Here is a 15,321-nt window from a genome sequence, read left to right on the forward strand (position 1 = left end):
TTTTTTTGCCATAGTTCATACATTTCACATGTCTAGATGTGAAATATAAATATAATTTTGACAATAATTGACAGATTTTGAAATTTGTAAAAAAAAAACTTTCTCTCATCCTGACCGCGAAAACTAAAAAAATCTGAAAAGTACGAAAAATTCAGACCAATTTTTTTTTCACTTTTTTTGCCATAGTTCATGCACTTCACATGTCTAGACGTGAAATAAAAAATAATTTGAACAATATCTGACAGATTTTGAAATTTGTAAAAAAAAAAACTTTCTCTCATCCTGACCGCGAAAATAAAAAAAAATCTGAAAAGTACGAAAAAATCAAACCAATTTTTTTTTCACTTTTTTGCTATAGTTCATACATTTCACATGTCTAGATGTGAAATATAAATATAATTTGGACAATAATTGACAGATTTTGAAATTTGTAAAAAAAAAACTTTCTCTCATCCTGACCGCGAAAACTAAAAAAATCTGAAAAGTACGAAAAATTCAGACCAATTTTTTTTTTCACTTTTTTTGCCATAGTTCATGCACTTCACATGTCTAGACGTGAAATAAAAAATAATTTGAACAATATCTGACAGATTTTGAAATTTGTAAAAAAAAAAACTTTCTCTCATCCTGACCGCGAAAATAAAAAAAAATCTGAAAAGTACGAAAAAATCAGACCAATTTTTTTTCACTTTTTTTGCCATAGTTCATACATTTCACATGTCTAGACGTGAAATAAAAAATAATTTGAACAATATCTGACAGATTTTGAAATTTGTAAAAAAAAAAAACTTTCTCTCATCCTGACCGCGAAAATAAAAAAAAATCTGAAAAGTACGAAAAAATCAAACCAATTTTTTTTTCACTTTTTTGCTATAGTTCATACATTTCACATGTCTAGATGTGAAATATAAATATAATTTGGACAATAATTGACAGATTTTGAAATTTGTAAAAAAAAAACTTTCTCTCATCCTGACCGCGAAAACTAAAAAAATCTGAAAAGTACGAAAAATTCAGACCAATTTTTTTTTCACTTTTTTTGCCATAGTTCATGCACTTCACATGTCTAGACGTGAAATAAAAAATAATTTGAACAATATCTGACAGATTTTGAAATTTGTAAAAAAAAAAACTTTCTCTCATCCTGACCGCGAAAATAAAAAAAAATCTGAAAAGTACGAAAAAATCAGACCAATTTTTTTTCACTTTTTTTGCCATAGTTCATACATTTCACATGTCTAGATGTGAGATAAAAATAATTTGGACAATAATTGACAGATTTTTACATTTTTCAAAAATCTGTCTTTTTTCCTGACCACGGACCTTAAATGAAAACTAAGAAAATCTGAAAAGTACGAAAAAATCAAACCAAATTTCTTTCACTTTTTTTGGCATAGTTCATACATTTCACATGTCTAGATGTGAAATATAAATATAATTTGGACAATAATTGACAGATTTTGAAATTTGTAAAAAAAAAACTTTCTTTCATCCTGACCGCGAAAACTAAAAAAATCTGAAAAGTACGAAAAAATCAGACCAATTTTTTTTTCACTTTTTTTGCCATAGTTCATACATTTCACATGTCTAGATGTGAGATAAAAATAATTTGGACAATAATTGACAGAATTTTAAATTTTCAAAAATCTGTCTTTTTTCCTGACCACGGACCTTAAATGAAAACTAAGAAAATCTGAAAAGTACGAAAAAATCAAACCAATTTTTTTTTCACTTTTTTGCCATAGTTCATACATTTCACATGTCTAGATGTGAAATATAAATATAATTTTGACAATAATTGACAGATTTTGAAATTTGTAAAAAAAAAACTTTCTCTCATCCTGACCGCGAAAACTAAAAAAATCTGAAAAGTACGAAAAATTCAGACCAATTTTTTTTTCACTTTTTTTGCCATAGTTCATGCACTTCACATGTCTAGACGTGAAATAAAAAATAATTTGAACAATATCTGACAGATTTTGAAATTTGTAAAAAAAAAAACTTTCTCTCATCCTGACCGCGAAAATAAAAAAAAATCTGAAAAGTACGAAAAAATCAGACCAATTTTTTTTCACTTTTTTTGCCATAGTTCATACATTTCACATGTCTAGACGTGAAATAAAAAATAATTTGAACAATATCTGACAGATTTTGAAATTTGTAAAAAAAAAAACTTTCTCTCATCCTGACCGCGAAAATAAAAAAAAATCTGAAAAGTACGAAAAAATCAAACCAATTTTTTTTTCACTTTTTTGCTATAGTTCATACATTTCACATGTCTAGATGTGAAATATAAATATAATTTGGACAATAATTGACAGATTTTGAAATTTGTAAAAAAAAAACTTTCTCTCATCCTGACCGCGAAAACTAAAAAAATCTGAAAAGTACGAAAAATTCAGACCAATTTTTTTTTCACTTTTTTTGCCATAGTTCATGCACTTCACATGTCTAGACGTGAAATAAAAAATAATTTGAACAATATCTGACAGATTTTGAAATTTGTAAAAAAAAAAACTTTCTCTCATCCTGACCGCGAAAATAAAAAAAAATCTGAAAAGTACGAAAAAATCAGACCAATTTTTTTTCACTTTTTTTGCCATAGTTCATACATTTCACATGTCTAGATGTGAGATAAAAATAATTTGGACAATAATTGACAGATTTTTACATTTTTCAAAAATCTGTCTTTTTTCCTGACCACGGACCTTAAATGAAAACTAAGAAAATCTGAAAAGTACGAAAAAATCAAACCAAATTTCTTTCACTTTTTTTGGCATAGTTCATACATTTCACATGTCTAGATGTGAAATATAAATATAATTTGGACAATAATTGACAGATTTTGAAATTTGTAAAAAAAAAACTTTCTTTCATCCTGACCGCGAAAACTAAAAAAATCTGAAAAGTACGAAAAAATCAGACCAATTTTTTTTTCACTTTTTTTGCCATAGTTCATACATTTCACATGTCTAGATGTGAGATAAAAATAATTTGGACAATAATTGACAGATTTTTAAATTTTCAAAAATCTGTCTTTTTTCCTGACCACGGACCTTAAATGAAAACTAAGAAAATCTGAAAAGTACGAAAAAATCAAACCAATTTTTTTTTCACTTTTTTGCCATAGTTCATACATTTCACATGTCTAGATGTGAAATATAAATATAATTTTGACAATAATTGACAGATTTTGAAATTTGTAAAAAAAAAACTTTCTCTCATCCTGACCGCGAAAACTAAAAAAATCTGAAAAGTACGAAAAATTCAGACCAATTTTTTTTTCACTTTTTTTGCCATAGTTCATGCACTTCACATGTCTAGACGTGAAATAAAAAATAATTTGAACAATATCTGACAGATTTTGAAATTTGTAAAAAAAAAACTTTCTCTCATCCTGACCGCGAAAATAAAAAAAAATCTGAAAAGTACGAAAAAATCAGACCAATTTTTTTTTCACTTTTTTTGCCATAGTTCATACATTTCACATGTCTAGATGTGAGATAAAAATAATTTGGACAATAATTGACAGATTTTTACATTTTTCAAAAATCTGTCTTTTTTCCTGACCACGGACCTTAAATGAAAACTAAGAAAATCTGAAAAGTACGAAAAAATCAGACCAATTTTTTTTTCACTTTTTTTGGCATAGTTCATACATTTCACATGTCTAGATGTGAAATATAAATATAATTTGGACAATAATTGACAGATTTTGAAATTTGTAAAAAAAAAACTTTCTTTCATCCTGACCGCGAAAACTAAAAAAATCTGAAAAGTACGAAAAAATCAGACCAATTTTTTTTTCACTTTTTTTGCCATAGTTCATACATTTCACATGTCTAGATGTGAAATAAAAATAATTTGGACAATAATTGACAGATTTTTACATTTTTCAAAAATCTGTCTTTTTTCCTGACCACGGACCTTAAATGAAAACTAAGAAAATCTGAAAAGTACGAAAAAATCAAACCAAATTTTTTTCACTTTTTTTGGCATAGTTCATACATTTCACATGTCTAGATGTGAAATATAAATATAATTTGGACAATAATTGACAGATTTTAAAATTTTTCAAAAATCTGTCTTTTTTCCTGACCACGGACCTTAAATGAAAACTAAGAAAATCTGAAAAGTACGAAAAAATCAAACCAATTTTTTTTTCACTTTTTTGCCATAGTTCATACATTTCACATGTCTAGATGTGAAAAAAAAATAATTTGGACAATAATTGACAGATTTTTACATTTTTCAAAAATCTGTCTTTTTTCCTGACCACGGACCTAAAATGAAAACTAAGAAAATCTGAAAAGTACGAAAAAATCAGACCAATTTTTTTTTCACTTTTTTTGCCATAGTTCATACATTTCACATGTCTAGATGTGAAATAAAAATAATTTGGACAATAATTGACAGATTTTTACATTTTTCAAAAATCTGTCTTTTTTCCTGACCACGGACCTTAAATGAAAACTAAGAAAATCTGAAAAGTACGAAAAAATCAGACCAATTTTTTTTTCACTTTTTTTGCCATAGTTCATACATTTCACATGTCTAGATGTGAGATAAAAATAATTTGGACAATAATTGACAGATTTTTAAATTTTTCAAAAATCTGTCTTTTTTCCTGACCACGGACCTTAAATGAAAACTAAGAAAATCTGAAAAGTACGAAAAAATCAAACCAAATTTCTTTCACTTTTTTTGCCATAGTTCATACATTTCACATGTCTAGATGTGAAATATAAATATAATTTTGACAATAATTGACAGATTTTGAAATTTGTAAAAAAAAAACTTTCTCTCATCCTGACCGCGAAAACTAAAAAAATCTGAAAAGTACGAAAAATTCAGACCAATTTTTTTTTCACTTTTTTTGCCATAGTTCATGCACTTCACATGTCTAGACGTGAAATAAAAAATAATTTGAACAATATCTGACAGATTTTGAAATTTGTAAAAAAAAAAACTTTCTCTCATCCTGACCGCGAAAATAAAAAAAAATCTGAAAAGTACGAAAAAATCAAACCAATTTTTTTTTCACTTTTTTGCTATAGTTCATACATTTCACATGTCTAGATGTGAAACATAAATATAATTTGGACAATAATTGACAGATTTTGAAATTTGTAAAAAAAAAACTTTCTCTCATCCTGACCGCGAAAACTAAAAAAATCTGAAAAGTACGAAAAATTCAGACCAATTTTTTTTTCACTTTTTTTGCCATAGTTCATGCACTTCACATGTCTAGACGTGAAATAAAAAATAATTTGAACAATATCTGACAGATTTTGAAATTTGTAAAAAAAAAAACTTTCTCTCATCCTGACCGCGAAAATAAAAAAAAATCTGAAAAGTACGAAAAAATCAGACCAATTTTTTTTCACTTTTTTTGCCATAGTTCATACATTTCACATGTCTAGACGTGAAATAAAAAATAATTTGAACAATATCTGACAGATTTTGAAATTTGTAAAAAAAAAAACTTTCTCTCATCCTGACCGCGAAAATAAAAAAAAATCTGAAAAGTACGAAAAAATCAAACCAATTTTTTTTTCACTTTTTTGCTATAGTTCATACATTTCACATGTCTAGATGTGAAATATAAATATAATTTGGACAATAATTGACAGATTTTGAAATTTGTAAAAAAAAAACTTTCTCTCATCCTGACCGCGAAAACTAAAAAAATCTGAAAAGTACGAAAAATTCAGACCAATTTTTTTTTCACTTTTTTTGCCATAGTTCATGCACTTCACATGTCTAGACGTGAAATAAAAAATAATTTGAACAATATCTGACAGATTTTGAAATTTGTAAAAAAAAAAACTTTCTCTCATCCTGACCGCGAAAATAAAAAAAAATCTGAAAAGTACGAAAAAATCAGACCAATTTTTTTTCACTTTTTTTGCCATAGTTCATACATTTCACATGTCTAGATGTGAGATAAAAATAATTTGGACAATAATTGACAGATTTTTACATTTTTCAAAAATCTGTCTTTTTTCCTGACCACGGACCTTAAATGAAAACTAAGAAAATCTGAAAAGTACGAAAAAATCAAACCAAATTTCTTTCACTTTTTTTGGCATAGTTCATACATTTCACATGTCTAGATGTGAAATATAAATATAATTTGGACAATAATTGACAGATTTTGAAATTTGTAAAAAAAAAACTTTCTTTCATCCTGACCGCGAAAACTAAAAAAATCTGAAAAGTACGAAAAAATCAGACCAATTTTTTTTTCACTTTTTTTGCCATAGTTCATACATTTCACATGTCTAGATGTGAGATAAAAATAATTTGGACAATAATTGACAGAATTTTAAATTTTCAAAAATCTGTCTTTTTTCCTGACCACGGACCTTAAATGAAAACTAAGAAAATCTGAAAAGTACGAAAAAATCAAACCAATTTTTTTTTCACTTTTTTGCCATAGTTCATACATTTCACATGTCTAGATGTGAAATATAAATATAATTTTGACAATAATTGACAGATTTTGAAATTTGTAAAAAAAAAACTTTCTCTCATCCTGACCGCGAAAACTAAAAAAATCTGAAAAGTACGAAAAATTCAGACCAATTTTTTTTTCACTTTTTTTGCCATAGTTCATGCACTTCACATGTCTAGACGTGAAATAAAAAATAATTTGAACAATATCTGACAGATTTTGAAATTTGTAAAAAAAAAAACTTTCTCTCATCCTGACCGCGAAAATAAAAAAAAATCTGAAAAGTACGAAAAAATCAGACCAATTTTTTTTCACTTTTTTTGCCATAGTTCATACATTTCACATGTCTAGATGTGAGATAAAAATAATTTGGACAATAATTGACAGATTTTTACATTTTTCAAAAATCTGTCTTTTTTCCTGACCACGGACCTTAAATGAAAACTAAGAAAATCTGAAAAGTACGAAAAAATCAAACCAAATTTCTTTCACTTTTTTTGGCATAGTTCATACATTTCACATGTCTAGATGTGAAATATAAATATAATTTGGACAATTATTGACAGATTTTGAAATTTGTAAAAAAAAAACTTTCTTTCATCCTGACCGCGAAAACTAAAAAAATCTGAAAAGTACGAAAAAATCAGACCAATTTTTTTTTCACTTTTTTTGCCATAGTTCATACATTTCACATGTCTAGATGTGAGATAAAAATAATTTGGACAATAATTGACAGATTTTAAAATTTTTCAAAAATCTGTCTTTTTTCCTGACCACGGACCTTAAATGAAAACTAAGAAAATCTGAAAAGTACGAAAAAATCAAACCAAATTTCTTTCACTTTTTTTGGCATAGTTCATACATTTCACATGTCTAGATGTGAAATATAAATATAATTTGGACAATTATTGACAGATTTTGAAATTTGTAAAAAAAAAACTTTCTTTCATCCTGACCGCGAAAACTAAAAAAATCTGAAAAGTACGAAAAAATCAGACCAATTTTTTTTTCACTTTTTTTGCCATAGTTCATACATTTCACATGTCTAGATGTGAGATAAAAATAATTTGGACAATAATTGACAGAATTTTAAATTTTCAAAAATCTGTCTTTTTTCCTGACCACGGACCTTAAATGAAAACTAAGAAAATCTGAAAAGTACGAAAAAATCAAACCAATTTTTTTTTCACTTTTTTGCCATAGTTCATACATTTCACATGTCTAGATGTGAAATATAAATATAATTTTGACAATAATTGACAGATTTTGAAATTTGTAAAAAAAAAACTTTCTCTCATCCTGACCGCGAAAACTAAAAAAATCTGAAAAGTACGAAAAATTCAGACCAATTTTTTTTTCACTTTTTTTGCCATAGTTCATGCACTTCACATGTCTAGACGTGAAATAAAAAATAATTTGAACAATATCTGACAGATTTTGAAATTTGTAAAAAAAAAAACTTTCTCTCATCCTGACCGCGAAAATAAAAAAAAATCTGAAAAGTACGAAAAAATCAGACCAATTTTTTTTCACTTTTTTTGCCATAGTTCATACATTTCACATGTCTAGATGTGAGATAAAAATAATTTGGACAATAATTGACAGATTTTTACATTTTTCAAAAATCTGTCTTTTTTCCTGACCACGGACCTTAAATGAAAACTAAGAAAATCTGAAAAGTACGAAAAAATCAAACCAAATTTCTTTCACTTTTTTTGGCATAGTTCATACATTTCACATGTCTAGATGTGAAATATAAACATAATTTTGACAATAATTGACAGATTTTGAAATTTGTAAAAAAAAAACTTTCTCTCATCCTGACCGCGAAAACTAAAAAAATCTGAAAAGTACGAAAAATTCAGACCAATTTTTTTTTCACTTTTTTTGCCATAGTTCATGCACTTCACATGTCTAGACGTGAAATAAAAAATAATTTGAACAATATCTGACAGATTTTGAAATTTGTAAAAAAAAAAACTTTCTCTCATCCTGACCGCGAAAATAAAAAAAAATCTGAAAAGTACGAAAAAATCAGACCAATTTTTTTTCACTTTTTTTGCCATAGTTCATACATTTCACATGTCTAGACGTGAAATAAAAAATAATTTGAACAATATCTGACAGATTTTGAAATTTGTAAAAAAAAAAACTTTCTCTCATCCTGACCGCGAAAATAAAAAAAAATCTGAAAAGTACGAAAAAATCAAACCAATTTTTTTTTCACTTTTTTGCTATAGTTCATACATTTCACATGTCTAGATGTGAAATATAAATATAATTTGGACAATAATTGACAGATTTTGAAATTTGTAAAAAAAAAACTTTCTCTCATCCTGACCGCGAAAACTAAAAAAATCTGAAAAGTACGAAAAATTCAGACCAATTTTTTTTTCACTTTTTTTGCCATAGTTCATGCACTTCACATGTCTAGACGTGAAATAAAAAATAATTTGAACAATATCTGACAGATTTTGAAATTTGTAAAAAAAAAAACTTTCTCTCATCCTGACCGCGAAAATAAAAAAAAATCTGAAAAGTACGAAAAAATCAGACCAATTTTTTTTCACTTTTTTTGCCATAGTTCATACATTTCACATGTCTAGATGTGAGATAAAAATAATTTGGACAATAATTGACAGATTTTTACATTTTTCAAAAATCTGTCTTTTTTCCTGACCACGGACCTTAAATGAAAACTAAGAAAATCTGAAAAGTACGAAAAAATCAAACCAAATTTCTTTCACTTTTTTTGGCATAGTTCATACATTTCACATGTCTAGATGTGAAATATAAATATAATTTGGACAATAATTGACAGATTTTGAAATTTGTAAAAAAAAAACTTTCTTTCATCCTGACCGCGAAAACTAAAAAAATCTGAAAAGTACGAAAAAATCAGACCAATTTTTTTTTCACTTTTTTTGCCATAGTTCATACATTTCACATGTCTAGATGTGAGATAAAAATAATTTGGACAATAATTGACAGATTTTTAAATTTTCAAAAATCTGTCTTTTTTCCTGACCACGGACCTTAAATGAAAACTAAGAAAATCTGAAAAGTACGAAAAAATCAAACCAATTTTTTTTTCACTTTTTTGCCATAGTTCATACATTTCACATGTCTAGATGTGAAATATAAATATAATTTTGACAATAATTGACAGATTTTGAAATTTGTAAAAAAAAAACTTTCTCTCATCCTGACCGCGAAAACTAAAAAAATCTGAAAAGTACGAAAAATTCAGACCAATTTTTTTTTCACTTTTTTTGCCATAGTTCATGCACTTCACATGTCTAGACGTGAAATAAAAAATAATTTGAACAATATCTGACAGATTTTGAAATTTGTAAAAAAAAAACTTTCTCTCATCCTGACCGCGAAAATAAAAAAAAATCTGAAAAGTACGAAAAAATCAGACCAATTTTTTTTTCACTTTTTTTGCCATAGTTCATACATTTCACATGTCTAGATGTGAGATAAAAATAATTTGGACAATAATTGACAGATTTTTTAATTTTTCAAAAATCTGTCTTTTTTCCTGACCACGGACCTTAAATGAAAACTAAGAAAATCTGAAAAGTACGAAAAAATCAAACCAAATTTCTTTCACTTTTTTTGGCATAGTTCATACATTTCACATGTCTAGATGTGAAATATAAATATAATTTGGACAATAATTGACAGATTTTGAAATTTGTAAAAAAAAAAACTTTCTCTCATCCTGACCGCGAAAATAAAAAAAAATCTGAAAAGTACGAAAAAATCAAACCAATTTTTTTATCACTTTTTTGCTATAGTTCATACATTTCACATGTCTAGATGTGAAATATAAATATAATTTGGACAATAATTGACAGATTTTGAAATTTGTAAAAAAAAAACTTTCTCTCATCCTGACCGCGAAAACTAAAAAAATCTGAAAAGTACGAAAAATTCAGACCAATTTTTTTTTCACTTTTTTTGCCATAGTTCATGCACTTCACATGTCTAGATGTGAGATAAAAATAATTTGGACAATAATTGACAGATTTTTAAATTTTTCAAAAATCTGTCTTTTTTCCTGACCACGGACCTTAAATGAAAACTAAGAATATCTGAAAAGTACGAAAAAATCAAACCAAATTTCTTTCACTTTTTTTGGCATAGTTCATACATTTCACATGTCTAGATGTGAAATATAAATATAATTTGGACAATAATTGACAGATTTTGAAATTTGTAAAAAAAAAACTTTCTCTCATCCTGACCGCGAAAACTAAAAAAATCTGAAAAGTACGAAAAATTCAGACCAATTTTTTTTTCACTTTTTTTGCCATAGTTCATGCACTTCACATGTCTAGACGTGAAATAAAAAATAATTTGAACAATATCTGACAGATTTTGAAATTTGTAAAAAAAAAAACTTTCTCTCATCCTGACCGCGAAAATAAAAAAAAATCTGAAAAGTACGAAAAAATCAGACCAATTTTTTTTCACTTTTTTTGCCATAGTTCATACATTTCACATGTCTAGATGTGAGATAAAAATAATTTGGACAATAATTGACAGATTTTTAAATTTTCAAAAATCTGTCTTTTTTCCTGACCACGGACCTTAAATGAAAACTAAGAAAATCTGAAAAGTACGAAAAAATCAAACCAATTTTTTTTTCACTTTTTTGCCATAGTTCATACATTTCACATGTCTAGATGTGAAATAAAAATAATTTGGACAATAATTGACAGATTTTTACATTTTTCAAAAATCTGTCTTTTTTCCTGACCACGGACCTTAAATGAAAACTAAGAAAATCTGAAAAGTACGAAAAAATCAGACCAATTTTTTTTTCACTTTTTTTGCCATAGTTCATACATTTCACATGTCTAGATGTGAAATAAAAATAATTTGGACAATAATTGACAGATTTTTACATTTTTCAAAAATCTGTCTTTTTTCCTGACCACGGACCTTAAATGAAAACTAAGAAAATCTGAAAAGTACGAAAAAATCAGACCAATTTTTTTTTCACTTTTTTTGCCATAGTTCATACATTTCACATGTCTAGATGTGAAATAAAAATAATTTGGACAATAATTGACAGATTTTTACATTTTTCAAAAATCTGTCTTTTTTCCTGACCACGGACCTTAAATGAAAACTAAGAAAATCTGAAAAGTACGAAAAAATCAGACCAATTTTTTTTTCACTTTTTTTGGCATAGTTCATACATTTCACATGTCTAGATGTGAAATATAAATATAATTTGGACAATAATTGACAGATTTTGAAATTTGTAAAAAAAAAACTTTCTTTCATCCTGACCGCGAAAACTAAAAAAATCTGAAAAGTACGAAAAAATCAGACCAATTTTTTTTTCACTTTTTTTGCCATAGTTCATACATTTCACATGTCTAGATGTGAAATAAAAATAATTTGGACAATAATTGACAGATTTTTACATTTTTCAAAAATCTGTCTTTTTTCCTGACCACGGACCTTATATGAAAACTAAGAAAATCTGAAAAGTACGAAAAAATCAAACCAAATTTCTTTCACTTTTTTTGGCATAGTTCATACATTTCACATGTCTAGATGTGAAATATAAATATAATTTGGACAATTATTGACAGATTTTGAAATTTGTAAAAAAAAAACTTTCTTTCATCCTGACCGCGAAAACTAAAGAAATCTGAAAAGTACGAAAAAATCAGACCAATTTTTTTTTCACTTTTTTTGCCATAGTTCATACATTTCACATGTCTAGATGTGAGATAAAAATAATTTGGACAATAATTGACAGATTTTTACATTTTTCAAAAATCTGTCTTTTTTCCTGACCACGGACCTTAAATGAAAACTAAGAAAATCTGAAAAGTACGAAAAAATCAAACCAATTTTTTTTTCACTTTTTTGCCCTAGTTCATACATTTCACATGTCTAGATGTGAAATAAAAATAATTTGGACAATAATTGACAGATTTTTACATTTTTCAAAAATCTGTCTTTTTTCCTGACCACGGACCTTAAATGAAAACTAAGAAAATCTGAAAAGTACGAAAAAATCAGACCAATTTTTTTTTCACTTTTTTACCATAGTTCATACATTTCACATGTCTAGATGTGAAATAAAAATAATTTGGACAATAATTGACAGATTTTTACATTTTTCAAAAATCTGTCTTTTTTCCTGACCACGGACCTTAAATGAAAACTAAGAAAATCTGAAAAGTACGAAAAAATCAGACCAATTTTTTTTTCACTTTTTTTGCCATAGTTCATACATTTCACATGTCTAGATGTGAGATAAAAATAATTTGGACAATAATTGACAGATTTTTAAATTTTTCAAAAATCTGTCTTTTTTCCTGACCACGGACCTTAAATGAAAACTAAGAAAATCTGAAAAGTACGAAAAAATCAAACCAAATTTCTTTCACTTTTTTTGGCATAGTTCATACATTTCACATGTCTAGATGTGAAATATAAATATAATTTTGACAATAATTGACAGATTTTGAAATTTGTAAAAAAAAAACTTTCTCTCATCCTGACCGCGAAAACTAAAAAAATCTGAAAAGTACGAAAAATTCAGACCAATTTTTTTTTCACTTTTTTTGCCATAGTTCATACATTTCACATGTCTAGATGTGAGATAAAAATAATTTGGACAATAATTGACAGATTTTTAAATTTTTCAAAAATCTGTCTTTTTTCCTGACCACGGACCTTAAATGAAAACTAAGAAAATCTGAAAAGTACGAAAAAATCAAACCAAATTTCTTTCACTTTTTTTGGCATAGTTCATACATTTCACATGTCTAGATGTGAAATATAAATATAATTTGGACAATTATTGACAGATTTTGAAATTTGTAAAAAAAAAACTTTCTTTCATCCTGACCGCGAAAACTAAAAAAATCTGAAAAGTACGAAAAAATCAGACCAATTTTTTTTTCACTTTTTTTGCCATAGTTCATACATTTCACATGTCTAGATGTGAAATAAAAATAATTTGGACAATAATTGACAGACTTTTACATTTTTCAAAAATCTGTCTTTTTTCCTGACCACGGACCTTAAATGAAAACTAAGAAAATCTGAAAAGTACGAAAAAATCAGACCAATTTTTTTTTCACTTTTTTTGCCATAGTTCATACATTTCACATGTCTAGATGTGAGATAAAAATAATTTGGACAATAATTGACAGATTTTTAAATTTTTCAAAAATCTGTCTTTTTTCCTGACCACGGACCTTAAATGAAAACTAAGAAAATCTGAAAAGTACGAAAAAATCAAACCAAATTTCTTTCACTTTTTTTGGCATAGTTCATACATTTCACATGTCTAGATGTGAAATATAAATATAATTTGGACAATAATTGACAGATTTTGAAATTTGTAAAAAAAAAACTTTCTTTCATCCTGACCGCGAAAACTAAAAAAATCTGAAAAGTACGAAAAAATCAGACCAATTTTTTTTTCACTTTTTTTGCCATAGTTCATACATTTCACATGTCTAGATGTGAGATAAAAATAATTTGGACAATAATTGACAGATTTTTACATTTTTCAAAAATCTGTCTTTTTTCCTGACCACGGACCTTAAATGAAAACTAAGAAAATCTGAAAAGTACGAAAAAATCAAACCAAATTTTTTTCACTTTTTTTGGCATAGTTCATACATTTCACATGTCTAGATGTGAAATATAAATATAATTTGGACAATTATTGACAGATTTTGAAATTTGTAAAAAAAAAACTTTCTTTCATCCTGACCGCGAAAACTAAAAAAATCTGAAAAGTACGAAAAAATCAGACCAATTTTTTTTTCACTTTTTTTGCCATAGTTCATACATTTCACATGTCTAGATGTGAAATAAAAATAATTTGGAAAATAATTGACAGATTTTTACATTTTTCAAAAATCTGTCTTTTTTCCTGACCACGGACCTTAAATGAAAACTAAGAAAATCTGAAAAGTACGAAAAAATCAGACCAATTTTTTTTTCACTTTTTTTGCCATAGTTCATACATTTCACATGTCTAGATGTGAGATAAAAATAATTTGGACAATAATTGACAGATTTTTAAATTTTTCAAAAATCTGTCTTTTTTCCTGACCACGGACCTTAAATGAAAACTAAGAAAATCTGAAAAGTACGAAAAAATCAAACCAAATTTTTTTCACTTTTTTTGGCATAGTTCATACATTTCACATGTCTAGATGTGAAATATAAATATAATTTGGACAATTATTGACAGATTTTGAAATTTGTAAAAAAAAAACTTTCTTTCATCCTGACCGCGAAAACTAAAAAAATCTGAAAAGTACGAAAAAATCAGACCAATTTTTTTTTCACTTTTTTTGCCATAGTTCATACATTTCACATGTCTAGATGTGAGATAAAAATAATTTGGACAATAATTGACAGATTTTAAAATTTTTCAAAAATCTGTCTTTTTTCCTGACCACGGACCTTAAATGAAAACTAAGAAAATCTGAAAAGTACGAAAAAATCAAACCAAATTTCTTTCACTTTTTTTGGCATAGTTCATACATTTCACATGTCTAGATGTGAAATATAAATATAATTTGGACAATTATTGACAGATTTTGAAATTTGTAAAAAAAAAACTTTCTTTCATCCTGACCGCGAAAACTAAAAAAATCTGAAAAGTACGAAAAAATCAGACCAATTTTTTTTTCACTTTTTTTGCCATAGTTCATACATTTCACATGTCTAGATGTGAGATAAAAATAATTTGGACAATAATTGACAGATTTTTAAATTTTTCAAAAATCTGTCTTTTTTCCTGACCACGGACGTTAAATGAAAACTAAGAAAATCTGAAAAGTACGAAAAAATCAGACCAATTT

The sequence above is a fragment of the Alosa sapidissima genome, chromosome 13 (genome assembly GCF_018492685.1).
Source record: "Alosa sapidissima isolate fAloSap1 chromosome 13, fAloSap1.pri, whole genome shotgun sequence".
NCBI classification, from domain to species: domain Eukaryota; kingdom Metazoa; phylum Chordata; class Actinopteri; order Clupeiformes; family Clupeidae; genus Alosa; species Alosa sapidissima.